This window comes from Sander lucioperca, chromosome 8, assembly GCF_008315115.2.
Source record: "Sander lucioperca isolate FBNREF2018 chromosome 8, SLUC_FBN_1.2, whole genome shotgun sequence".
Classification (NCBI taxonomy): Eukaryota; Metazoa; Chordata; class Actinopteri; order Perciformes; family Percidae; genus Sander; species Sander lucioperca.
In genome coordinates, this window is record NC_050180.1 from 35,458,662 (window position 1) to 35,486,352 (window position 27,691).

At 41.4% G+C, this 27,691-nt stretch overlaps 1 pseudogene; it reads left to right on the forward strand.

Annotated features, from left to right (window-relative positions):
* Nucleotides 1-27,691, forward strand: LOC116040285 (annotated as a pseudogene).

Here is a 27,691-nt window from a genome sequence, read left to right on the forward strand (position 1 = left end):
ATGTGGAAGCTGGACGCACACTGTATTTTTGTTATATTTCAATTGGACTCTGACTTTGAATTCCTATATTTAGCATAGAAGTATATTCTGTAAGTGAAGATGTAGCAGTCATTTTGCTACTGGTTTCTTGGTCACATCGACTAGCATGGTTATTGACATGAAGTTGCCCATCATGTACCACAAAACTGTCGGATGGGGCCTCATATGTTTGCCTATATTTCATCCAGTGACCTGCATACCAATGACCCTAATGAGTGATAGGTACATGGTTTGCAATACTCTACCTTCTGAAAGAGGTCACGCCACTTGTGTTATCTTTGAGCTGGTCTATATTCTCCCGCAGAAGATGAGCCCGGAGTTGGCTATTCCTGGTATTTAAGCACAAAAAGTCCGGGTGGACTGAACCATCCTTTCGGTTAACAGCCACTGCACTGACCATTCGCCACAGAGTCTACTCCTGCTGTCTTGAAGGCGGCGCGCTTATCTTCAAGCCACTTCCACTTGCATTGCTATTACTTTTAGAGGTTAAGGCACATGTATGTCATCAGGGTATTTTCCTGTTAATCAAAAATTGGGAAAGCTGACTCACGCGGACATGTGGATAATAATAACATGGGTGTGGTGTTTCTCTGCAGGTTGCTCGAAGATGGGCTTCCCGGCGGCGCTGGTGAACGAGGCAGCGAGAACATGGTCAAACTGTACAACTTGTTCATCAAGTACGACGCCTCCATGGTCGAGATCACCCCATGGTGGAGGACGCTTCTGGCATTGGTACACACACGCACGCACGCACGCGCACTCTCACACACACACACACACACACACACACATTCCTGTATGGGCATCAAAGTGAGGACCGGATATAACTACTATGGAAGTGAGGACCACCCTTTCTGCTACACTTACAGACAAAATAATGCTACATTTAAACACTAGATGTCTCCCTGACTCAGTTTTCCACCTCAGATTATTTTTAAAACTAAGTATAAGAACCGTCATTCTACCATTGAAGTGAGGACCGATTCTAGGGGGCGCTATTGGGTTCAGTTCTGGCTAGACTATTTTAACTACCTTCTTTCTTTTGCTTTAAGTTATTCTTTGCTACCATTTTATGTTTTAGAACAGACAAATAATGTAGTAATATATCAATTGGAGAGTCTTTGAAGAGTTACAGTTTGAGGTTCATATACAGCAGCAGAATATATACACAAATGATGTGACCATTGAACAGACTACGGCACAAAAGCACAGATGAATTTCTGAACTAAAGTAAAGCAATAAAAAACAATAAGTGTTAACTCTTAGTTATCAGAACATTTATTTCAGTTTGTTCAAACATCAACTTTGAGAATTTGCTGCTTTCTTTCTCACTTGTGACAATAAACTTGTCGCAACAACTGTCATTTGAACAATATATACCTGAAGACAACCTTAAACTTTGTTTTAGGTGTTTTTCAATATGTTCTGACATTTTATAAAACAAACCTAAGAAAATATTTGTGCAATTAATAGATAAATGTGCCTTATTTCTATGTTTTGAAACACCACTTCAACTCTACTGCACATCAAAAGAACTGCAGCAGACATCAACTACAACACAACATTATATTGCACAATAAAAATCTTCAAAAGTGAAGCTGCCGTGTAGCAAACCTCCGGGTTTAATGTGACATTTGTGTTGTACACAAAATTATTTACATCCTTCCAGGATCTTTGACCCAAGGCTTCCTCTTCTTTTATGCATCACATGCAGTGTTCTTTACCTGGAACGCGGCGCTCTGCCATAAACTTTGCCATGTGTTTGTATACCGCACTCCTCTCTGCTTCACTCCACGGTCTCTTCACCTTTAATATGGCTGGCACTAAAAATGACAGAAAAGACAATGTAGATTGTGTAACCTTAAATACATACTGTACATCTCAGTGTAGATTCCTTGACTCTGCTCATGCACGCCTTGCAAGCGGTCACCGAAAGCATGTAATCAGAGCTTTGAAGTTAAGTCTAGACAGTAAGTATTTGGACATGTATACAATTTTGTTCTTCAGTACATTCAATTTTAAATAGAAAAATGGATAGTACATTAAAATTGTTATTTCAGGTTTATTTAGAGTAGGCTTACAAGCTGGTACATCAGGGAGCACATATTGTTTGACTGGAAAATCATTTGTATGGTTATGAAAACCCCCTTTATGACTGTACAGCAAGTTCAGAATGCTCTCTAGGATGAAAGCGTACATGTTTCTTTGTCAAACTTTATTTGTGTTGAAGAACACAAAAAGTCCAACTGTCCAAATACTTGTGGTCTGGACTGTATATATCTTTTTTTGTCCAGTTTTAAAGAACTTACCCATTGCTTCCACTGTCTTGGTCTTTTTACATCTTTTCTTCTTCTGTGAGGGCCTCTTCACCAAGTTTTTTCCTGGACTCTGATATACAACAGTAACAGACAAACATTGGCATTGTTAGTTAGTGAAATCTCAGGTATAATGTAGGGCTGAAACGATTACTCGAATAATTTGATTACAAAAAAGCTTCGAGGCAAATTCTCTGCCTCGACTGCCTATGACTAGATAGATGGAGTGACCTATCTTTCCTACTATATAGCCTTTGTTCTCGCTCAGATTCACTGGAGTGATCTATCTTTTCAACTACATAGTCTTTGTATGACGGACCTGCCTTCCCATTGGTTGAAAGACGTCAACACAATCTCGCAAAGCATCATGGGAGAATTACGCTAGACTGTAGCACGGAGCTAGCGGCAGTAATGACCGAAAACGTGATAAATTATGGACATCAAGTGGATAAATCTAGGATGTAAGAGTTTGGATTTATTGCTCAACAACTCAGAAAAAAGGCACAACTTCCAGGCTGGATAGAAAAACTCCTCTGAAGGCTAAAAAGACACCAAAGACACCCGTGATGGCTAAGGCAAAATCATTTTTTTATCCGATTACTCGATTAATCGATGAAATAATCGCTAGAATATTCGATTACAAAAATAATCGTTAGCTGCAGCCCTAGTATAATGCATATTCAGGGTTCATGTGTATTTAAATGCTGACAGTAAAACATAAAATCAAAAATCAATAAAAAAAACAAAGTGAAAAAAAAACAAAAAAAAACATAACTACCACAATCTACTGCTAGCACTTAAAGTATATTTCTGAGGTCAAAACTGTAAGCAGCAATGTGTACTAGAATATTACAAAATAGTTCTTCCTCACAACTGGATCACCATTGGACAATATTTAACTACCATTTATATATATATATATTATATATTTACTGTGATACCCATCTCAAAAGTGTAACAAATTGTAAAGAAACAAAAGGATGAAATGATGACAAGTAATATAATTCATGCACATGATATTAAAGGACAATTCCGGCACAAAATTAACCTAGGGTTTAATAACATATGTGTACCTAGTCGACCGTTCTCTGGGATATGTTTTCATGCTAATCTAATATGTCTCTTACAGTCCTGACCAGTCGAACCACGAACACTGTGTTTGAGCTATGTTACTGGCTGCACAGCATTCGTCGTTTGACTGTTCATGACTGTTTTCCAAGATGGCGCCCGCATGTAAACATGAACGCTACTGTCTTTATAATCTCTTTTTAATAAACTGTCTGTACACTTACAAAGTTCTCAATGCTTTGGTTTACATGTAAGGACTGTCATCATGCTACCGTTGAAGTGTGGTGCTGTTTTGAGCCCAGTTAGTAGTATAAAATAGTGATTTACCTTGTGCTCTAAAAGGTAGCGTTAGCAGCTAACCACTGGTTTGCAGTAGCTTGTTTAAAGCTAGAAACGCATTCAATTGACATGAAAACATATCCCTGAGAATGGTCGACTCAGTACACGTGTTATTAACCCCTAGGTTAATTTTGCTCCAGAATTGTCCTTAAAGTAGTACTCTACTAAGTTTGAGAAAAAGCTAGCAGGGTCCTTTGTAAAAAGGCAGGAGTTTTTGTGAATTTCATAATAAACGTTATTTAACTCACCATCTATATTTAAACTCCCCTCGTCACTGCAGGACGAGAGGTCAGAAACTCCATCTGAAAAACAAGAGCAAGCTAAAAGTGACACCTCATCCTATGCAGTGTATGAAAGAAAGACCCAGTAAAAGCATTTTAAAGCACTTACCCATTGCTTCCACTGTCGTGGACTTTTTACGTCTTTTCTTCTTCTGTGAGGGCCTCTTCACCAAGCTTTTTCCTGGACTCTGATCTACAACAGTAACAGACAAACATTGGCACCCGTTAGTTAGACGTGTGTAGTGACATTTCATCCACATTCCTCTCAGTAAAGTTGATTAGATTCTCACAATCATCACCTGTTTGATTCATTTTCGTTCTGTCCACTAACATCTGTTGATCCTGCCATTTCTCTTGAGCATCAGTTGGTCCCCAGTGTGTTATTTTTGTAAATTTAACCAACCAATCCACTCTCTGCCTGAGCACCTACTCCATAGTTTGAAGTTCCCCAGAGTATATCTCTAGTACCAGCACAGTAGCCCTAGTCATTTGCCAGGTCTTTTATTGTGCCTCCAAACCGTACCGTCTAAGTCCTATGACCCGTATTTGCCTGTCTGCCTTTGTGATGTTGACCACTGTTAGTTTTTTAGTCCGTGCCCTGGCTTTCTAAACCCTTCTGGTTTGCCTCAACACTGCTAATTTATTGGCAACCAGCATTCTGCCTGCTGATGATACAATCACACTATTTACTAGACTACTCCTGTTGGTGGTTTGTAATCAATGTCACATGTTAACCTTAAGCATGACTGATCAATGATGATATGGTGAACAGTGCTGTAATATATACATAATTTCAACTGATGGGTTGAAGTATGAAAAACCGCCAGTAGGGTAACCTTAACAAAAGGAATTCTGTAAACTTTCATTTTTCACTGCACGATGAACTTAGATCACAAATGTCAAACTCAAGGCCCACAGGCCAAATCTGGCCCTTTGCAAAGTTTGATCTGGCCCCCATATCATTTTAGATTCACAATCGATTTTGGACTGACTAGTTATTGTCACTTTTTACAAAGTTTTGGGCATTTTTTTCAACGTTTTTGACCCCTTTTCCGTCGTTTTTGGCATTTTCTTTGACATTTTGTCGACCAAACTGTGAGATGTTTGACTTTTTCGATGACATAAATCAATACATGTCTGGCCCTTGGTGTGATTCTCATTTTCAAGTGTGGCCCTTAAGCCTGGTTCACACGGGATGATTTTAAAATTGTCGGCCGATTTTCCAATCCTGAGAGACCCCACACACGGCGATAAAAAATCACGGTCTAACAGTTTTGGTCGTACAGTGTGTGGTGCGCAGCACAAGGCAAAATTAACACATCACACACGAACTGATCTGACTCCCCAGCATTCCCAGGTCAGACGGGAAATCTCGCAAAATCCCTCGAGATCAAACGTGACTTCAGAGTAAACAATCATGGCGGACGAAGAGGATGCAGTGGCGATAATTTGTAGTTTGTTTTTAACCGAAAAAAAAACGTTATCAAAAGAAAAGGCGACTGTCAAAGAAGTGGAGACAACGCGAGCATGGACTATACTTGCTCTACTTATCTCCGACGTCCACCGGACTTTCTGCTGCGCCGTGCCGCCGGCTGTTTTGATTTTGTTTCCCTGTGCTTTCCTCGCCGCCTCCTCACCTCTCTTTCGGATTGGCTACACGCCACAGTCCACAGGCTGCGTGCTCGTTTATCCCCGGGGGACACCACACACGAGGAGAAATCGGGCCAAAACAATCCAACATGTTGGATATCCCCGATTTGAGATGGGAGCGGTCCCGACGTCCTTCCGAGCAGACGAGAGCAGTCTTAACCCACCACACACGGCAGGAACATCTGATCAGATTATTTTACCATAATCGGAGCATCCTTAAGATTGTCGGAAGGGGTGAATCGGGGCTAAAATCAGCCTAATTATCCTGCCGTGGGAACCAGGCTTTAGGGAAGTTGAGTTTGACACCCCTGACTTAAATAATAAATGCCATTTAACTCACCATATACATCTGAACCACCATCCTCACTGCAGGTCTCCAGTCTCTCATTGGGCGAGAGGACATCAGAACCTCCATCTGAAAAACAAGAGCAGGCAAAAAGTGACACCTCATCACATGCAGTGTATGAGAGGATGACCTAGTGAAAGCATGCAACTGTATCTGCAAAGAAGATAAAAATGATACATGAAAGTTTACAACAGTGGGTATGCACTGGTGTCACTTTAAGTCACACTAGCCTCTTACAACCACTGAGTAGCCTGACAATGACAAACCCATTATTGCTACAATGATTGTGGCGCCTGTTAAAATATCTAAGGGCGTTTTCACACATACCTCATTTGGTCCGGACTTTCGGACTTTTCAGTTTATTCCGAACCAAAATTAGAGGTGTGAAACCTCCCCCGGACCACGGTCCAGATAAAAAGACCAAATTTGGTCCGACCAAAAGAGGTGGTCTCGGTCCGGACCAAACTGAACCATGGTCCGGTACGTTTACTGTGTGAAAGCATTTTTTGGATGGTTCGGACATTCGGACCAAATACAAGAAGCTCTGGCAGGCTCTCCTTGTGTTACAGGACCGGGGAATAGCTCCTTTAAGGAATAGCTCGGTGCTTAGTGTGGAGGCTACATGAGAGACTGAGAGTGACGGTGAATGCGCTCAGAGCAGACAGCTGTCGGCTATCAGAGTAGCGAATACATCAGCAGTTTATTTTTTAAGTGGTAGTAAATGTACAGTGTAGGTTTCCGTTTGTCTCTGAATAAATTCTCCAGAAAGTTCCAGTGTCTTGCTTCTCAACATCACAACAAAACAAAAAGAGCCGCGGCCGTATGGGAGAGCAGCAGTCAGCTGAAAAAACTCCGACCCAGAGAGAGGATACGAGAGGACGGGGACGCCTGTCTACAAACCAATCAATTATAAGTATCTGGAGACGCAGCTCACGTATGTGATGACGGCAGGATGTAGTTTTGTCACGTAGAGATCTTTAGTGCGCTTGCATAACTGCAGTGTGAAACCAAAACTTACCGGATCAAATGTAGACAATGTAACAAAAACATGAACCTTGGTCCGGACCTTGTAAAATAACTCTGAAACACATAGCTCAACTGTTTTGTGCCTGTATATGTATGTACATTACGTTTGAACCGGAGGGCACAGAGCACAATTCCTCCTTTCAAAATATCAAGTCACATAAAAGGAATTAATGTTCCCAACCCACTGCATGGCTTGTAGTCAGTCACAGAGAGCGTTTAATGGTAGCTTTATAAGTATATACCTTTTTTGCCCAGTTTTAAAGAACTTACCTATTGCTTCCACTGTCTTGGACATTTTACGTCTTTTCTTCCTCTGTGAGGGCCTCCTCACCAAGCTTGTTCCTGGACTCTGATATACAACAGTAACAGACAAACATTGGCACCCGTTAGTTAGCGAAATCTCAGGTATAATGGATATTCAGGGTTCATGTGTGTTTAAATGCTGACAGTAAAACATAACTACCACAATCTGACAGTTGGCTGCTAGCACTTATATTTCAAGAGGTCAAAACTGTAAGCAGCAGTGTGCACTACAATATTACAGTATATTACTATTATATTATACTATAATTTTTGGCAAAAGGCAGGAGTTTTTGTAATAATAAACGTCATTTAACTCACCATCTACATCTGAACTCCCATCTTCACTGAGGGGCTCCAGTCTCCTTTTGGGGGACAAGAGGTCAGAACCTCCATCTGAAAAACAAAAGCAAGCAAAAAGTGACACCTCATCCTATGCAGCGTCTGAAAGAAAGACCCAGTAAAAGCATTTAACTGTATCTGCAAAGGCGATTAAAATTATTGATACATGAGTTTACACCAGTGGGTATGTACTGGTGTCACTTTTCAGGTCAGTGTTTATACACGCATATGATCAAATTCAACTGTTCTTTCCTGTAAAGTCTAATATGATGCCTGTAATCAGTTTTTGTTGACACTGTCATGGAGGTGGTAATTCAATCCTGTGTATTAGCACTGCGGTCATAGTTAGAGATAATGTACTGAACTGCGTTACATTTAGAGGTATTCCTAACATGTTGACCACCTCATTTATGTAAATATGGAGGACAAAAAATAGAAACACCTTTTTGATATAATTGAGTCCACTACAACACCACCTTTAATTATAACTTCAATAATAAGCATGTGAATTGACATATTTATGAATTAGTCAAAAATAAATTAAGGTAAACATTATGGCAGGGCTGTTGTGTTGGACTGCTGTAGATTGTACAGGTGCAAGTAATAAAGGTTGATACTGAGTGTAGATTAGGGCAGCAACCAACAATTATTTTCATTATTGATTCATCTGTCCCTTATTGTCAGAAAATAGTGGAAGATTTGAATTATAACACAAAGATATTCATTTTAAAATTATATAAAAGAGAGTAATTCTCACATTTGAGAGTGTAGAACTAAAAAAGGTACAACTAACAAATAAATTGTTGGTTAGAAATTAAAGATTAATTAGTCTAATTGAAATAATAGTACAAATAAACAACTATTGCAGCTCTAATATAAACCGGTTTAAAATGCACTGCGTTTTTTACTTTTAAAAACATACCTTCATCCACCTCGTTAACTCGTTTCCTTTTTCTCTGTGGGACACTCCCAGAAGTCGACGTGGGACTTTTACCTATGAAAGATAACCATGGTCAGATATTAGTGCTCTGTATTCAAAAATCCTAGTACAACAACTTATGTTAAGTAAAAGAGAGTTTGTACAAATACTACTCTAGATCTACTCATGTACCTGAACTGATAACGGCATAACTAGAGTATATTTACAGTTATAATTTCGTCATGCCACTTATATAACATCTACCCAAGTTCTTATTAAGCTAATAATGGTGTCCGATTTCAATTTAATGCCTTTTTGTGAACATGAAGGGTCTCCTTAGGAGGAGCTGCTAGCTAGGCTATGTGTCCCATTTAATCCTATGGGAAAAGATCGTTGCTACACTTTCTGCATAACTTTCGTATATTTACAGTTTGAATTTTGTCATGCCACTTATAGAACATCTACCCCAATGTCTTTTAAAGCTAACTATGGTGTCCGATTTCAATTTAATGCATTTTTGTGAACATTAGAAGTTTCGTTAGCTTCGTTAGCTAGCTAGCTAGCTAGCTAGCTGCTACTGTCCCTTCAGTGCTAGCTTTGTGTAGAGATCACGGCTAGTTAGCTCCAATTTCGGCATAACTAGTATAGTTACAGTTTGAATTTCGTCACACCACTTATATAACATCTACCCAAGTTCTTATGAAGCTAATAATGGTGTCCGATTTCAATTTAATGCATTTTTGTGAACATTAGGAGTTTCGTTAGCAAGCTAGCTAGCTAGCTGCTACTGTCCCTTCAGTCCTAGCTTTGTGTGGAGATCGCGGCTAGTTAGCTCCAATTTCGGCATAACTAGAGTATATTTACAGTTTGAATTTCGTCACACCACTTATATAACATCTACCCAAGGTCTTATAAAGCTAACAATGGTGTCCGATTTCAATTTAATGTTTTTTTGTGAACATTAGGGGTTTCGTTTCAGAGGTCTAAGAGGAGGCTAGCTAGCTCTCATTGATAGAGCTCCATCCAGCCGCAGCTCTATCAATGGGACTCACGGACAAGAGGCGTTTATTTCCCCGATCGTTTGTTTAAATAACTCAACACACATATCCATTATGAGATTAACTAGAACCTGTGGTGAGAGATTGCTGGTGTAACAAGCTCGCTGACCGCGCTCTCACTCACACACAGCGGCCATTTAGCAGGAAGAGAGGAGCTGCAGGCCCTGGAGCTCTGTCAGGGCAGCGGCGTTTGGTAGTCCATTAACCTAAAAAACAGTGACTTTGCGTGGGTATGGAGTGCCGTGGGCTGCCAGCCGTGACAGAGCTACGTCTACCTCCCAGCAGGCCGGGGTCTGTGAAGGAAGGCAGGCCGGGCGGCGAGGCAGCAACACAGGCAGCTCCGGCCGCTTAACTCCCGACACATAGTCGGACAAAATTTGCAATTAGCCATCAATTTTTCGTAAAACGGCCCATATTTGACCTCTACATAGTTGATTTCTCGCATAAAAGTCTCAGAAGTGAATTTAGTGGTAAAATAGCAGATGAACAATGTATACAATTTCTGAGATCTGCGCGACCTATTCAAAGACTAACTGTGCTGAAATAATTTTGCACAACCCACATTAACTGACGTGTGGAAGCTAAAAATAAGAGTTGATAAAATCTTACCTGCACAGAAACAGTTTAAAAGTCGTCTTTTCCTTAGTTGAGTCGCTCCTTCCGAAAGTGTATGGCTGTAGCCTGGAGACCTCCTGTCTCACGCTCCTCCTGTCTCATGCCTCAGCTCTGAGCTTCAGCTCCACTCTGCAGGTGGGGGAAGGGCAGCTTTCTGTGAGAGCAGGTCACCTGCAGGTCACCTGCTCTCTGCAGTGTGTATGGCAGAGAGCGGGGGGCGGCCCCTCCCCCTGATGGGCCATTAATTAAATGTGAGCTGCAGCAGAGGAGAGAACCTCACAATATTCACCTCTGACTCTCAGGCCTGTTTTACAGTCTGCAGGGTTGGAAATCACACAAGATTCACAACTATCACTGCAAAATATGAAATTTAACATTAAAGTTTTGCTCTTAAAAGTAAAGTTTAACCATATATATTATTGTATGTATATCAGTGGTTGAAGAAGTACTCAGACCTTTTACTTAAGTAAAATAGTAATATCTCATTGTATAAATTGTTACAAGTAAATATCCATACTTTCCTCAGTATAAAAGTATTAACACTGAATATGCTTAAAGTCTGAAAAGTATTCACAATGCAACATGGCAAATTTCAGAATAATTATGTTATTGGATTATAATTATTGAAGGATCAATTTGATCTCTTTAATGTTGCAACTGGTAAAGGTGGACTTAATTTTATAAACTTTACATGGGGCTGAGCTTAATTGTCCCTTGGCGTAATCTATACTAGTATATCATCATTTATTCACTGATTATAGTAAATAAAGATATATCCCTTATAATTGTTGTGGAGTTTAAGCACAAAGTACCGGAATGGTAATTACTTCAAAACTGTACTTAAGTAGAATACATGAGTAAATGTATGGTTATTTTCCATCACTAAACACACAGGGGCCAAACCTTAGAAAATATCTTTCAATATACAACGGTCCAGTTCAGTGCTGCAGCTTAAAAGTGGCTATAGTTAAATGGCCGTAGTTAGTTACATACAGTACATAAGGATGAATGAACAGCTTGTAGTTTGTATGTCTAACCCATGTTTCATCCTTTTAATTTAAATGTTATATTTCTCTCTGTTCACTGTCTATTTATCAATTTAGTTCCACTTTTCACCTTATTGGAACTTGAAGATTTGTCTTTTTAATTTCTCCATATTCAACACATGCTGATCCTCAGTGTTATAGGTTTGAGTTGTTAATTACTTGTGTTAAATTGCTGTTGATGATTAGTATGCAGCAACAACACAACATATGGTGTTATTTTTTATAGTGTTCTTTATTTCCTCAGCTTTGAACTGAATTGAAATTAATCAGGGTTCATTTGTCCATGGCAAGGATCCTAAGGTCCATTACATGTGCTCACTGATTTACTAGTTTGTAAGCTAATGAAAAGTCAGCTAAAAGCAAAGTAATGTGGATGTAAATTAAAGTGTATAGCTGCAGCCTGGAGACCTCCTGTCTCATGCTCCTCCTGTCTCATGCCTCAGCTCTGAGCTTCAGCTCCACTCTGCAGGTGGGGAAGGGCTTTCTGTGAGTGCAGGTCACCTGCAGGTCACCTCTGCAGTGTGTATGGCAGAGAGTGGGGGGCGGCCCCTCCTCCTGATGGGCCATTAATTAAGTGTGAGCTGCAGCAGAGGAGAGAACCAACAATATTCTGCTGTTCACCTCTGACTCTCAGGCCTGTTTTACAGGTTGCAGGGTTGGAAATCACAAGATTCACAACTATCACTGCAGTTCTACTGTAGTACTACTTCAAAATAGTTCAGTGTCTGCACAGGATGTGAGAGGGAGGCCTGCTAGTCTGTCCCACTCAGTTACCTCACCAGGAACACCATACAGGACACTATAATAATTAATAACTAACTATAATTCTAACTAATAATAATTCTCTGTGGAGGCAAACATACCAGCCATTGGCTGTCCAAAGTGATGCCACAATTAACTGTTCAAATACAGGAGCTGCCACTTACTTCAGTAGCCCCTGACCATCAGACCTATTGAGACGTTGTACTTTACTGTACTGTATCTCTGCCCTGTAGGTGCTGGGAGAAATGAAGCTGCATATTCAACATGCATTTTAATAGTGTTAACTGATAAATTTATAAAAGTATTTTTAAAACACAGTAGCAATACAATATTGTGCTCACTTTGCTATGTGAGCTCTGTTGTGCTACAGTGCTGTCTCCATGCATTCATATAATGTGAGCAGGGACAGCAAACAGTTTGGGGTCAACTGAGGCAAAGGTAGTCATTTTCTGTAAGGATAAATAATATGTCTATTCTTACTCTTTTGTCACTGTACCCTACAGGAGGGTGCATCAATCATATCTCAAATTCTATTAACTTAAGTTGTGCAAGTGTAGAAGAACAATAGCTAATTGAACTATGGAAGAAAATGAGATGTACTTCAACTCTTTACTCTGCAGATATAATAAGGCTGTATATTTTTGATTAACGCATTTAGTACCAGATATACCAGACTAAGAGTCTACAGCAGCTCTATGAGGCTGTACTATGACAGGTAGAGCAAGGTAACATCTGTACCTGTACAGATGTTACCTTCCTCTACCTTGCTCTAGTAGTCCCTGGACTAAAGATGAAAAACAGCCTCTTGGCTAACTCTTGTGCATTTATACCAGTGTTTATTAATCACCACTGTTCCTGTTAAATAAACCAATAAATACACATAAATGCTAACATCAGCATGCTAAAATGCTCACAATGACAAGGCTAACATGCTGATGTTTAGCAGGTTTAATATTTACGGTTTTAGCTCTCTTATTTTAGCATGATAGCATGCTAATTAGCACTAACACAGCAGCAAATACAACTGAGGCTGATGGGAATGTAATTTTGCAAATAATTTGTCATAAACCAACAAAAGTATTGGACAAATCGAAATCATGAAACGTATGTCATTAGATGAAAAGTCAGATAATTACAATAGTTACTGCAATTCATCCTCTATAATCAATAAACTAGCCCACATTAAGTGATGTTGGGTTTTGTGATGAAATATAATTTTCCATTTCTTGTTTTTTATTCCCAGTTTGATTCCCAGTAAGTCAAAGGCCTAAAGAAATGTTTAGACATTCATTTGAAACTAAGTCTCTAGGATTTCATATATTCATGTCAATAGATATTACTATTATTTAAATATGATGGAAATAGTTTAACACAGTATGCATTATGTATGCCTCCAGAACATGCATATACCCCAGAATAGTTAAATCAGCAATAAAGAAGTGTCTGTATTAATATTTAGAAAATCAAACAATTCCACTTGAAATAAATATACTCTTACTAGATATTACACATGTATATGATTGATATAGTCTAACAGATATAAATAAAATGTTTTTATTGATAACCTTGGCAAATAGCCAATACATTCAAATTCACTTTAGCCAATCAAATGCTTCTATGTGCGCATAGTTTGTTTTTGTTTGTTACTTACTAATTGAATCTGTGGATATATCTACATTGTAACTTGTACTTTAAGTCCCACTTGCTTATTACCTGGTTTACTGTTACATGCAGACAAATCAACAGCAGTGTCATGTGTTTTCGTTTCACTATGGTCATCCTCATGGATCCCTGTAGTCCTAAATTCTTCTAATCCTGGTCCAATCCTTACAGTTACCTTTTATTATAAATTTCTTACACTGTATTTAATATAATAAACACTTCTGTTGGACATTGGCCTAATGCATAGTGGTAAAACAAGGCCTGAAACCAGAGTAATTTAGGTGCAATAAGTGTGTGTTTGGCAGAGTAGCTCGGGTGCAGTAACTGTGTGAAGCTGGAGGGGGCGCCAGTGCCAGAGTGGCTCGGGTGCAGTAACTGTGTGAAGCTGAAGGGGCGCCAGTGCCAGAGTGGCTCGGGTGCAGTAACTGTGTGAAGCTGAAGGGGGCGCCTGACTGAAAAAATGCTCAGATGCAGTACACGTGTGTGTAAGATAGGGGGGGTGACAGAGCAAAAGTGTGTGTATGCAGAAAACGTACACACACCAATTTCTTCTTGCAATTTCTCATTTTACTATCTTTCTGAGGACCTCTCTGAAACTTTGAGAAAAGCATAAAAACAGCCTCTGGAGGCCATTACAGTGAAAATAAAGTGAGGACCGGCCTAAATGTCCTCACTTTGTAAAAAGGTCCTCACTCCAAGGCTTAAAAACTCATGCTGGTCCTCACAAAGATAGCAATGCAAACACACACACACACACACACACACACACACACACGTTTGTGGCACTATCTTTGTGGGGACCCGTCATTGACATAATGCATTCCCTAGCCCCTTACCCTAACCTTAACCATCACCACTAGATGCCTAACCTTAACCCTTACCCTCACCCTAACCATAACCTAATTCTAACCCTAATCCTAAAACCAAGTCTTAACCCTCAAACAGACCTTTAACCTTGTGGGGTCCAGCATTTTGGTCCCACAAAGCTGTCAGGATCCCACAAGTATACTGGACTCCCCGGTTTTTGGACCCCACAAATACAGTAAAACAAGCGCACACACAGGGACACAGACACACACGGACTCGGACACACACACACACACACACACACACACACACACAGAGGCACACACACACACAAACACACAGACATAGACACAGACACACACGGACACACACAGAGGCACAAAGACTCACACACGGACACAGACACACACACACAGACGCACACAGACTCACACACAGACACACGAACACACACACACACACACACACTCTCTCTCTCTCTTCCCCACGTTGCCATTGTGTAAATGTACTTTAAAAGATGCTTTGAAAAATATAATAGAGCTGCAACTAAGGACTACTTTGTTTGTGGAATTATCTGTGAATTATATTTCATCATTAATCGATCAATCGTTCACGTGTTTGTCTCCAGTGATGTGCATGGACGCCAAGATCAACTTTGACTCCAACTCAGAGTACCGCCAGAAGATGGTGTTCAACATGCGGGACTGGACCCAGGAGGACCCGCGGGACCAGCAGGCGGCCAAGGCCGACCTGAACTACATCGGCCTGGACGGAACCATCGGCTGTCTGGGTCAGTTCACCATGAATGTCACACAGACGTGCGTTTAGTGTTTGCTGCATTTGACAAGGTGGAGTGTGAAAGCAAACCGAACCAAATGAAAAATGCACACACACACACACACACACACACACACACACACGGATAGACACACACAGACAGACACAACAACACACACGGACAAACACACACACGGACGGACGGATGGACGGACGGACGGACGGACGGACGGACGGACACACACACACACACACACACGGACAGACACACACACACACACACACACACACACACACACACGGACAGACACACGGACACACACACACACACACACGGACAGACACACACACACACACACACACACACACATGGACAGACACACACACACACACACACACACACACAGACAGAGACACACACACACGGACAGACACACACATACACACACGGACACATACACACACACACGGACAGACACACACATACACACACGGACACATACACACACACACACACACACGGACACATACAGACAGACAGACACGGACACATACACACACACACACTCACACACAAGGACACACACACACACCCCAGCCACATTCACCCGCCCCGACACTTAAAAACCAACAATGTTGCAACTTCGCCCCTGAATCACACCGAGTCCGCTGAGCCGTAGGTGTGAAAGCGCCCTTAAACATCACGTTAGATCCTAGAAAACCTCTTTCTACAGCGAGGTGTTCATGGAGTTTTGTATTTTACTTTGAAATGTACCCGTTGGGTGTGTTTCTCTCCAGTAAACGGAGCGGGTCTGGCCATGGCCACCATGGACATCATCAAGCTGCACGGCGGCACGCCGGCCAACTTCCTGGACGTTGGGGGCGGAGCCACGGCACATCAGGTCACCGAGGCGTTCAAACTCATCACCTCTGATAGGAAGGTAAGAGATGGATGGGTGGATGGATGGGTGGGTGAGAGGGTGGGAGGATGGATGGATGGATGGGTGGGTGGATGGATGGATGGGTGGGTGGGTGGATGGATGGGTGGGTAGATGGATGGATGGGTGGGTGGGAGGATGGATGGGTAGGTGGATGGGTGGGTGGGTGTGTGGGTAGGTGGATGGATGGGTGGGTAGATGGATGGATGGGTGGGTGGGTGGATGGGTGGGTGGGTGGGTGGATGGGTGGATGGATGGGTGGGTAGGTGGATGGGTGGGTGGGTGTGTGGGTAGGTGGATGGGTGGATGGATGGGTGGGTAGATGGATGGATGGGTGGGTGTGTGGGTAGGTGGATGGATGGGTAGATGGGTGGGTGGATGGATGGGTGGGTGGGTGGATGGATGGGTGGATAGATGGGTGGATGGATGGATGGGTAGATAGATGGATGGGTAGATGGACAGGTGGGTGGATGGATGGGTAGATGGGTGGGTGGGTGAATGGGTGGGTGGGTAGGTGAATGGGTGGGTGGGTGGATGGGTAGATGGGTGGATGGATGGATGGATGGATGGATGGGTGGATGGATGGATGGATGGGTAGATGGATGGATGGATGGGTAGATGGATGGATGGATGGGTAGATGGGTAGATGGATGGATCGATGGATGGATGGATGGGTAGATGGATGGATCGGTAGATGGGTAGATGGATGGATAGATAGGTAGGTAGATGGATGGATGGATGGATGGATGGATGGATGGATGGACTTCATTAATCCCAAACTGGGAAATGACGTGTGTTACAGCAGCAGGTATAAGAGACACAACATCCACACAGAATAACAAGAAATCATAATAAATAATGAAAATATACCAGAACACCTACTCAAACATATACACAGGTTTACCAGTAGAGAATCACAATGTACAACCAGCATACATACATGGTATTTACATATTAAAAATATAGAATATGTATAAAAAAACATGTAGTCTAAGTAAATATGAGTGTACAATTTGTACTTTAGTGCAATATTGTAATAAATGAGGTAATGACCGTGTTACCTCTCACTCAGTGGTGAAATGTTGAAAGATTTTATGGCTCGTGGTATGAAAGATTCGTGAATTAAGTTAGGAGGACACCTTATAAACTTCTACAAATTCATAATTATTCGTGCCCAGTGCACGGGAAATTATAGCCGGCTTCATCCGTAGCTTCGTGTTGGTTAACGCTGTTGCCGTGGCGCTGTCCCTCAGGTTCAGGCCATCCTGGTCAACATCTTCGGAGGCATCATGAGGTGTGACGTCATCGCCCAAGGCATCATCATGGCGGTGAGAGACCTGGACCTCAAGATCCCCATCGTGGTGCGGTTACAAGGTAAAGCACGCGCTCCGTTTCTCCGAAATCTCTCAGATACAATACACAGAAATGTTCGGGAAAAACCTGGGAATCCGTAAGGATTAAATTGAGAGCACACAGTTGACGCGGTCCAACATTACAGGTCAATATGTGAAAACGTGCAGGCTATTGTGTAGGGCTGCAACCAACGATTATTTTCATAGTCGATTAATCTGCCGATTATTTTCTCGATTAATCGATTAGTTGTTTGATCTATAAAAATGTCAAAACATGGTGAAAAATGTGGATCAGAGTTTCCCAAAGCCTAAGAGGACGTCCTCAAATGTCTTGTTTTGTCCAAAACTCAAAAGATATTCAGTTTACTGTCCCAGAGGAGAGAAGAAACTAGAAGATATTCACATTTAACAAGCTGGAATCAGAGAAATCTGATTTTTTTTTTAATAAAAAAATGACAAACGATTAATTGATTATTAAAATAGTTGGTGATTAATTTAATAGTTGACAACTAATCGATTCATCCATTCATCGTTGCACTTCTACTATTGTGATTGGTTAATACTAAGGCGGGAAGTAGCCGTGGTTTAGACTTTGCCGCTTCCTTATTGGTGCAGAGGCTGGTCCATCCAATGGTAGAGGACAACACCCTGAAAAGAGATTTCCCGCTCTCCCTTCCCCCGGTATTGTTCACATCGTTTAGCGGAGGGTGTCAGTTTACTTAAGAGGAATTCAAACTGGTTCCAACCAGTCTTACTGCCTCCCCACCCTCAAGTGTCAGTGATTTAAGTGTGAATACGTGCATTACTATGTGTTAAGGTAGTTACACACCAACCAGACGGCCGACCGTTGGCAGAAAAGCCAGTCGAACTGATCAGTCGAGTCCCCGAGGTCCAAAAAGTGCCTCAGAACACACCGAACAGACTTGAGTCACCGACCTCGCCAGACTGTCCGATGTGTCAGCGCCCTTATATGTGCTGTTATGTGTTATTTTGCCCAGGAACAGCCATTATTTAAGGGGACTGTTCCCTACAGTACTAGTAAATTCCTAACACAGTTGTGGAAGAATCATAATAAAAAGCAGAAATTGCCTTTTTTATGAAGAAATACAAACTCACAAAAACGTTAAGACACATTCCGTCTCGTCTCTGCAGCAGCTGAGACTCTGTTCACGGTAGAGACCCACATTTGATTCAAATTCAATTTCTATATTTTGCTTTTTTAAGGAACTAGAGTGGACGATGCCAAAGCTCTGATCGCTGCCAGTCCGCTGAAAATCCTGGCCTGTGACGACCTGGACGAGGCCGCCAAAATGGTACGTACACAAACGCACCTACGTCAGTTTACGTGTTCGCTATATTTAGAATATTTTCAGCTCTTCACCGTGCTGTCAGACGGCCCTTTACGATGGGGAACTGAAGCCGTTATCTCAGCTCTCTTCAAAGCCACCAGACTCCATTGATAAAAACAGTGATTTTACCTCGCAGAACACGGGAGTTACTGCTCTACTGCTGCCTCCATCGCTCAGTTAGTTAGTTTGTGTGTTAGTTTAGTTAGTTCCTAACCCTTTTAAACACCAAAGTCACTTATTATCATCGGTTAGTTAGTTTGTGTGTTAGTTTAGTTAGTTCCTAACCCTTTTAAACACCAAAGTCGCACAATAACTCAACATAACTGTAACTGTGAAACCCATTATTGACGTTTTATCATCTTATAAAGTAGATATGTCGACCTTGTTAGCAAACAGTTTCCTGCTGCCTCTGCATTGAAAGGATTTGGCTGCTTTTTAAACTTGTGGCTTGGACACGGCCTCGAGGATTTCGGGAATAGTCGACTCTTGTCTCTAGTGACTTGAGACTTAAAACGCCTCTGCTCAACAGAAATATGTCTTCAAAAAACAGTTTCTCCTTTGACAACTTTGTCATTTTACTAGAGATGGTCCGATACCATTTTTTGCTTCCCGATACCGATTCTGATACCTGAACTTGCGTATCGTCATATATTTTATTATGTTTTAACAGCTGTATACTACTATCTCTGTATGGATGATATGATGTATAACAGCTGTATACTACTATCTCTGTATAGATGATATGATGTATAACAGCTGTATACTACTATCCCTGTATGATGATATGATGTATAACAGCTGTATACTACTATCCCTGTATGATGATATGATGTATAACAGCTGTATACTACTATCTCTGTATAGATGATATGATGTATAACAGCTGTATACTACTATCTCTGTATGGATGATATGATGTATAACAGCTGTATACTACTATCTCTGTATGTATGATATGATGTATAACAGCTGTATACTACTATCTCTGTATGATGATATGATGTATAACAGCTGTATACTACTATCTCTGTATGGATGATATGATGTATAACAGCTGTATACTACTATCTCTGTATAGATGATATGATGTATAACAGCTGTATACTACTATCCCTGTATGATGATATGATGTATAACAGCTGTATACTACTATCTCTGTATAGATGATATGATGTATAACAGCTGTATACTACTATCTCTGTATGGATGTGATATTATTTCTATCTTTGTTGTCAGTCTGGTTCAGGTTAAACTCTTTGTGAAACATGAACTTTCTTTTATTCTGCAGTTTGACAGTCAGTTATAACGGTAAAAGAACATAAATAAACTACTTTAACGTAGATTTTCTTTAGGGCTTTATTACGTGGTATCTGATCGGTGCATTAACTCCAGTACTTCCTGATACTGATACCAGCGTTTTAGGCAGTATCCGGAAGTACTGGAGTTAATGCACCGATCCAATACCACGTAATAAAGCGAAGAAAATAAGAAAATCTACGTTAAAATAGTTTATTTATGTTCTTTTTCCAGTATACCATAGTATATACCAGTATACCGATACTGGTATCGGAACATCTCTACATTTTACCTCGCAGAACACGGGAGCTGCTGTGTGACTTTATTGTGTGACTTTGGTGTTTAAAAGGGTTAGTTGGGATGCACCAGAGTAGGCAGGTAGGCCCGCCTGCTTCTCCAAACTTGTAATAGTATAATTTAATGAAGCGCCTTTTGTGTGGCATTTTGCACCTTTTTGACTTCATAATCTCAAAGAATATTCAATTTTCTTTCTCATAAATTGGAAATTCTGAGTCTTTTTCTGAGAATATTACCCCCCCGTCCACAGGCTCTGTAAGTATTAATCTTTTAACCTACAATGGACCTAAAACGCCGTCGCTCGCAGACATTTGTTTGTACCGTATTTTCCGGACTATAAGTCGCTCCGGAGTATAAGTCGCATCAGTCAAAAAATGCGTCATGAAGAGGAAAAAAACATATATAAGTCGCACTGGACTATAAGTCGCATTTATTTAGAAATTGATTTCACAAAATCCAAGACCAAGAACAGACATTTAATCTGGAAAGGCAAGTTATTCAACTACACAGTAGCACACAGAACAAGGGGCTGAATACGGTAGGTGTCCGGTATGTTAACGTAACACATTAAGAGTTATTCAACTATACAACAGAATACAGAACAACTACCAGGGCGTGGAGACGTAACTGCACCGTTGACGAGCATCTACATCTGTGGACTCGTTCCTCCAGCTCTGGCCATCTTGCTTTCAGCGCGCGACTAGCTTTCTTTGTTTCCTTCATTGCAGTAAGACTAACCTTCTCGTCAGTCCCTCACAAGTTTCTCTCTCACTCTAAACTTTCGTTCTGCTGCTCGATTACCGTTTTCAGCTGCATATTTTACTACCTGCAGTCACCTGCAGTTTCTTTTCTTTCTCAGTTGTCTTTAGGAGCAGCATATAGTTGTCAGAAGCCTAGAGCGCCCTCTGGCGGCTTTAGACGGTAATGTTTTCAGCATGAAATAACATTTAAAAACGTGAAATTATAAATATTTTGATATATAAGTCGCACCTGACTATAAGTCGCAGGACCAGCCAAAGTATGAAAAAAAGTGCGACTTATAGTCCGGAAAATACGGTAGTTAATGATCTAAAACACCAGGCGTTCGTTTACATGAACACAGTATGTGTAATGTTTTTGTACAGCTACTTAGTGTAACTCATTTTACGTAGATAATGTATCTTTAAAAGCCTTTGTTTGGCACAATGTTGTTGTTTTAATAATGTGTGAATTAGAGCGGCACTACATGAGGAAAACATGCGATACCGTTGTTGTAATGTCTTGATACTGATATAACTTCAGCAATAAATAATCAGATATTTAAAGTGTTCTCAGTTCTGCTGCTTTCAGTATTCTGATAAAATACAACAAATCATTGTTGACTTTAAAACTAATGAAAGGAAATTATTTCCAACTTTCTGTTATTGAACAAATTGAACATTGAATTGAATGTAAAAGGCAGCACTAAAACATGAATGACAGATACATACAAGTGCAGTTTTCTGCTGATATTTTCTTTCAACTAACTATAAACTAGGGCTGCACAATACATAGTTTTTTTGCGTTATCAACCGGCGCCATAAACACATGATGAAAGGCACTCAGAGATCATTTTGCGTTAGTTGAAAGAAAATAGCAGAAAACGGCACTTTAAAATGTATCTGTTGTTCTTTTAGTGCAGCCTTTTACATTCAATTCAATGTTCAATTTGTTCAGTAACAGAAAGTTAGATATGATTTCCTTTCATTAGTTTTTAACTCAACAACCAGTTTGTTGTCAGTGCCGCTACGCGTGGGTTGCTTCTCCCAATGTCTTTTACATTTTCTATCATCAAATAGCCAGTACAATAAAGGCTTTTTAAGTAATTTTGAAAAAGAGTGCCATGGATTTATTCTTTTTTTCTACTTTCAGTTGAATTCCCGACCCCAAAGGAGCTCTTTAACACTAGAAGTGCCGGAATCCCAGAACTACTAGAACTGCCGTGAGCGGTCATTCTGACCGCCAGCTTCCAAACTCTATAATCTCTCATGATAAATACCTAATTGCGATATTGTATTATGTATTGTGTTAGGATATCTTTAGAAAAACGTAATAACACCGAAATGTACATTTTAGCGAGTTTAATTATACATTTGAGTAGTAATACGTGTTTCAATAATTCATATCATGGCATAGTAAACCGTAATTATTTCATACATTCATATTCTGAAAAATATGATGTGGAAATTCATTTAACTTAATTCATAATAGCCAAATAACAATTATAAGTGTCTTATTTGAACATTTAGCTATAACCTAACCTGGCACTGCCTCCGTTTTGGCGTCTGCTGCGGTACGCAGCGCTGCTCGGATTGGCGCCGCGGCCCTTTTTTCCTCCATAAACTCCGCTCTCAGCTCCTCTGCCAGTTGCTGCATAAACCTCCTCCGGACAATTTTACTGCTGGTGCACTCCTTGGAGAGGATGTGTGCAACGATTCCAGCCAGTTCGAGGATGTATAAAGTTATGTGAACATGTAAACAGCCACCGGCCATCTACGTGTACGGCGCCTTTCACAGAGCGAGCGCCCGGTGTTTGCCTTCTGATTCAGAGCAGAGTGCCTCCACGCCGTAGTAGCCTACATTACCGACTCTGGCTTTGCCTTCGGCCCATCGGTGATGCCCACACTTGTTACTCGAGACCGCTAGTTACGTTGCTCTGACAGAGACTATGGTAGTTACTAAGCAACCAAGATGCATCTTCAACCGCGCGAAAAATTAAAAACAATACCGCGAAAATCCGAGCGGTCAGTATGACCGTGTATGGCCGAAATAGGTAAAAGTGACTCTATTTTCTTTGCCTTTTGTGTAATGTATATACAAACAATTTTAAATTAAAATACAGACTCTTTTAGGAAAAGTCAGGCAGCAGCAGGATTGTATTTTTTTACTCAGCAAAGTTATTACACATATAAATTTCAAAACGGTCAAAATGACCGTCATGGCCGTTCTAGTGTTAAAGCCTTTGATTCTTGACTTCCTGAGCACCCTGGACTTTTTTTCAGTCCCTCCAGAAAAACGCGATTATGTGATCTCATAATTCAATGTATAATCAACCCCTGCAGCTCATTCAGAACGCAGCGGCTCGACTTGTCTTCAACCTCCCCAAGTTCTCTCACACTACACCGCTCCTCCGCTCTCTTCACTGGTTACCAATTGCGGCCCGCATCCGCTTCAAGACACTAGTACTTACGTACAGGGCCACGAACGGATCAGCACCCGCTTGCATCCAGGACATGGTCAAACCATATACCCCAACCCGCCCACTTCGTTCTGCATCAGCCAAACTGCTGGCTGCCCCGTCACAGCGAGGGAGAACTAATCACTCAACGAAATCCCGACTGTTCACTGTCCTGGCTCCCAAATGGTGGAACGAGCTCCCCATCGATATCAGGATGGCCGAAAGCCTACACATCTTCCGCCGAAGGCTAAAAACGCATCTCTTCCGACTACACCTCGGATAAAAAAAAAAAAAAATTCTTGAACTTGCACTTTCGCATTTTTTTTCAAATACGTCGCCGCATAAATTGCAGATTTCCACGCAAAATACGCGGGGCTTGCATGACTTCATAATCCCCGCATTTTCGTTGCAAAAAAGTCCCACATATCTTAGCAGAAAGTTGAAAAATGTTGCGTTTACTTCACACAAGAGCAGCCGTTTCCCCCTGTTGCCATGGGAACGTCATGAAGTGACGTAATTACGCGACGTGAACGTCATCGAAAAGCTGCAAACCCCGCGATGAAGCCACGATGAAACCGCAGTTTTTGCAAGTTCCCGCAATTTCTTTTTTCTTTTTTAAACTTTTAATACAAGAACAACAGAACTCAAGTGCGGGTGGCGGGGGAGCCAATTTTCTTCCATATTATTTAAGTTAGTGGTATTCATTTAAAATTGAAAATATGTGCAAAATTAGTAAGAGGCAGCAGTGTCTACACAAAGTCTGATCTAATCGGCTCAACATATTCCGTCCACTTGGACCATATCCTATAGAAAGTGTCCCTCTGCAATTTGAGTGAAAAGGACAGTTTTTCCATTGTGTAGATCTCGTGCACAATGTTAATCCAGTCCTCAGTTGTTGGTGGTTCTGGTTTGAGCCATCTCCTCGTTAGAGCCTTTTTACTCGCTGCCAGTAAGATGTAAAGAAGTTTCTTCTCCTTTGAGTCCAATTGATCCGTTGAAATGTTGCTGAGATATAAGGTTTCAAAAGCAAATGGAAAAACAAATGCAAAAACATTCTGTGTATGCTCATGAATTTTAGACCAATACGGAGAAATAACTCGACAGTCCCAAAAAATGTGGTAATGGTTAGCACCACACCCCCCACATCTCCAGCAAGCATCTCCATTGCCCCGATACCTCTTCTGAACCGGGGTGATGAAAAATCTCATTATACTTTTCCAACAAAATTCGAAGAAATTAGAACCATTTGAAACCCATTGTATTTTGCATATATGTTAAGTTCCCACAATTTCATCGCATAAAATTGCATAAATATCCCGCATATTCCATCGCTGTTTTTAAGAAAACGTGCCGCATAATGAAGGATTTTTGCCCAAAACAATCACAAAAAAACTCAGAATCAGAATACTGAAAGCAGCAGAACTGAGAACACTTTAATATCTGATTATTTATCACTGAAGTTATATCGTTTTCTGCTATTTTCTCTCATCTAACTCTCTGAATCTCTGAGTGTCTGTCGCAGCCTTTAGCGTTGTTTATAGCGCCACTTCATATCGCGATGACGATTTAAAAACAGCGATATATTGTGCCGCTCTAGCTTGAATAACCTTTATTTATTTTTTTATTAACGTTTCTTTTACCAGGAAATAATCCCACTGAGATTCAGAATCTCTTCTGCAAGGACGTCCTGGCCCAGACGGCAGTATAATAGTTCCATATTAAAATATAACCGTGAAAAACAGACAGACATCATCACCAGCAGCGCCCAGTAACAGCACTCAAATAGTCCTTTATCCTAATTGTTGTCATTGTTCATTATCAGTCAGTCAATCAATCAATCAATCTTTATTTCTATAGCCATTTCATACAAGTTAATGTAACACAATGTGCTTCGTACAAAAGCGACATAAAGTAATACTTTGTTCAGTTATACAGAATAAAATACATAAAAACATGTATCGAACACACACACACACACACGCACACATAGACACACACAGACACACACACACACACACACACACACACACACATAGACACACACACACGCACACACACAGACACACACACACATAGACACACACACACACACACACACACACACATACATAGACACACACACGCACACGCACACATAGACACACACACAGACACACACACACACACACATAGACACAGACACACACACACACACGCGCACACATAGACACACACACACACACACACACACACACACACACAGACACACACAGAGACACACACACACACACACACACACACACACACACACACACACACACATAGACACACACACAGACAGACACACACACACACACACACACACACACACACAGACAGATACAGACAGACACACACACACACACACAGACACACACACACACACATAGACACAGACACACACACACACGCGCACACATAGACACACACACACACACACACAGACACACACAGAGACACACACACACACACACACACATAGACACACACACAGACAGACACACACACAGACAGATACAGACAGACACACACACACAGACAGACACACACACACACACACACACACACACATACACACATAGACACACACACACACACGAACACACACACACACACACAGACACACACACATAGACACACACACACACACACACAGACAGACAGACAGACAGAGACACACACACACACACACACACACACACACACACAGACACACACACACACACACACACAGACACACACACAGACAGACAGACACACAGACAGACAGACACACACACACACACACACACACAGACACACACACACACACACACACACACACAGACAGACAGACACACAGACACACACACACACACACACACACACACACACACAGACACACAGACAGACACCAACGATCAACATTGAACAGCGACAAACTCAGTTATTCATAGACTTTTGTAAAAAGCAGGGTTTTTAGCCTTTATTTTTAAAGAGTGTTCAGTGTGGAGGCCTCTCCCACTTCCATGGCAGGGTGGTCCATATCATTGGGGCATAGACCCAAAAAGCAGCCTCCCCTTCTCTCCAGTTACAGCGAGGGATGGTTAAGAGGCCGCTGCCTGGGCATCTGAGGCTTCTTGCTGTGGTGCACGGCCATTGAGCGCTTTATAAACTAGGAGCAGAATCTTAAAATCAATTCTAGCCTTCACTGGGAGCCAGTGCAAAAGTCTAGGTAGGTAGTCTAATTTAAGATGATTCTGCAGTTTATACCAGGATGCATGTGAAAGGCCCTTTCACCGAAGACAGTTCGCGTTCGGGGAATGTCATATATGATTTGCCCGTATGATGGAAGATTACATTTCCTGGTGGTGACTTTAGGAGTCAGGAGAGAACATAAGTAAGAAGGCAGTTTACACAATATGGCGTTAAAAAGAAAAATATACCAATTCCCTGTGATTGTGCAAAGAAGGCCGACCAACGCTCTCATACCAGCTACAGTGATGAGTACTGAACTGAAGTTGTTTGACGTCCCTTGACTCTCTGTCTGTCTCTTTGTGTCTGCTCGCAGGTTGTAAAGCTGTCTGAAATCGTCTCGCTGGCTAAGGAAGCTCAAGTGGACATCACCTTCCAGCTGCCCATCTAAGGAGGAAAGACAAGACAGCTTGACCCTTGACCTCCTCGCCCCCCAAACACTTCCTCTGTCCCACCCACCAGCCGCCCGCCACTCCGCCGCAAACCCAAGCCGACAGCCAGACGAGCCGATCGTTTAGTTTCCTCATTCTCCCTCTGTGGCATGACGGCATGACTCGGTCCGCGTAGACGGCGACAGGCGTCACTTAGAGAGCAGAGATGCACCGAATCCCCTGGTTAAGATTCTGCTGAATCCTCGTCCCATCCTCAGTCCATTAACA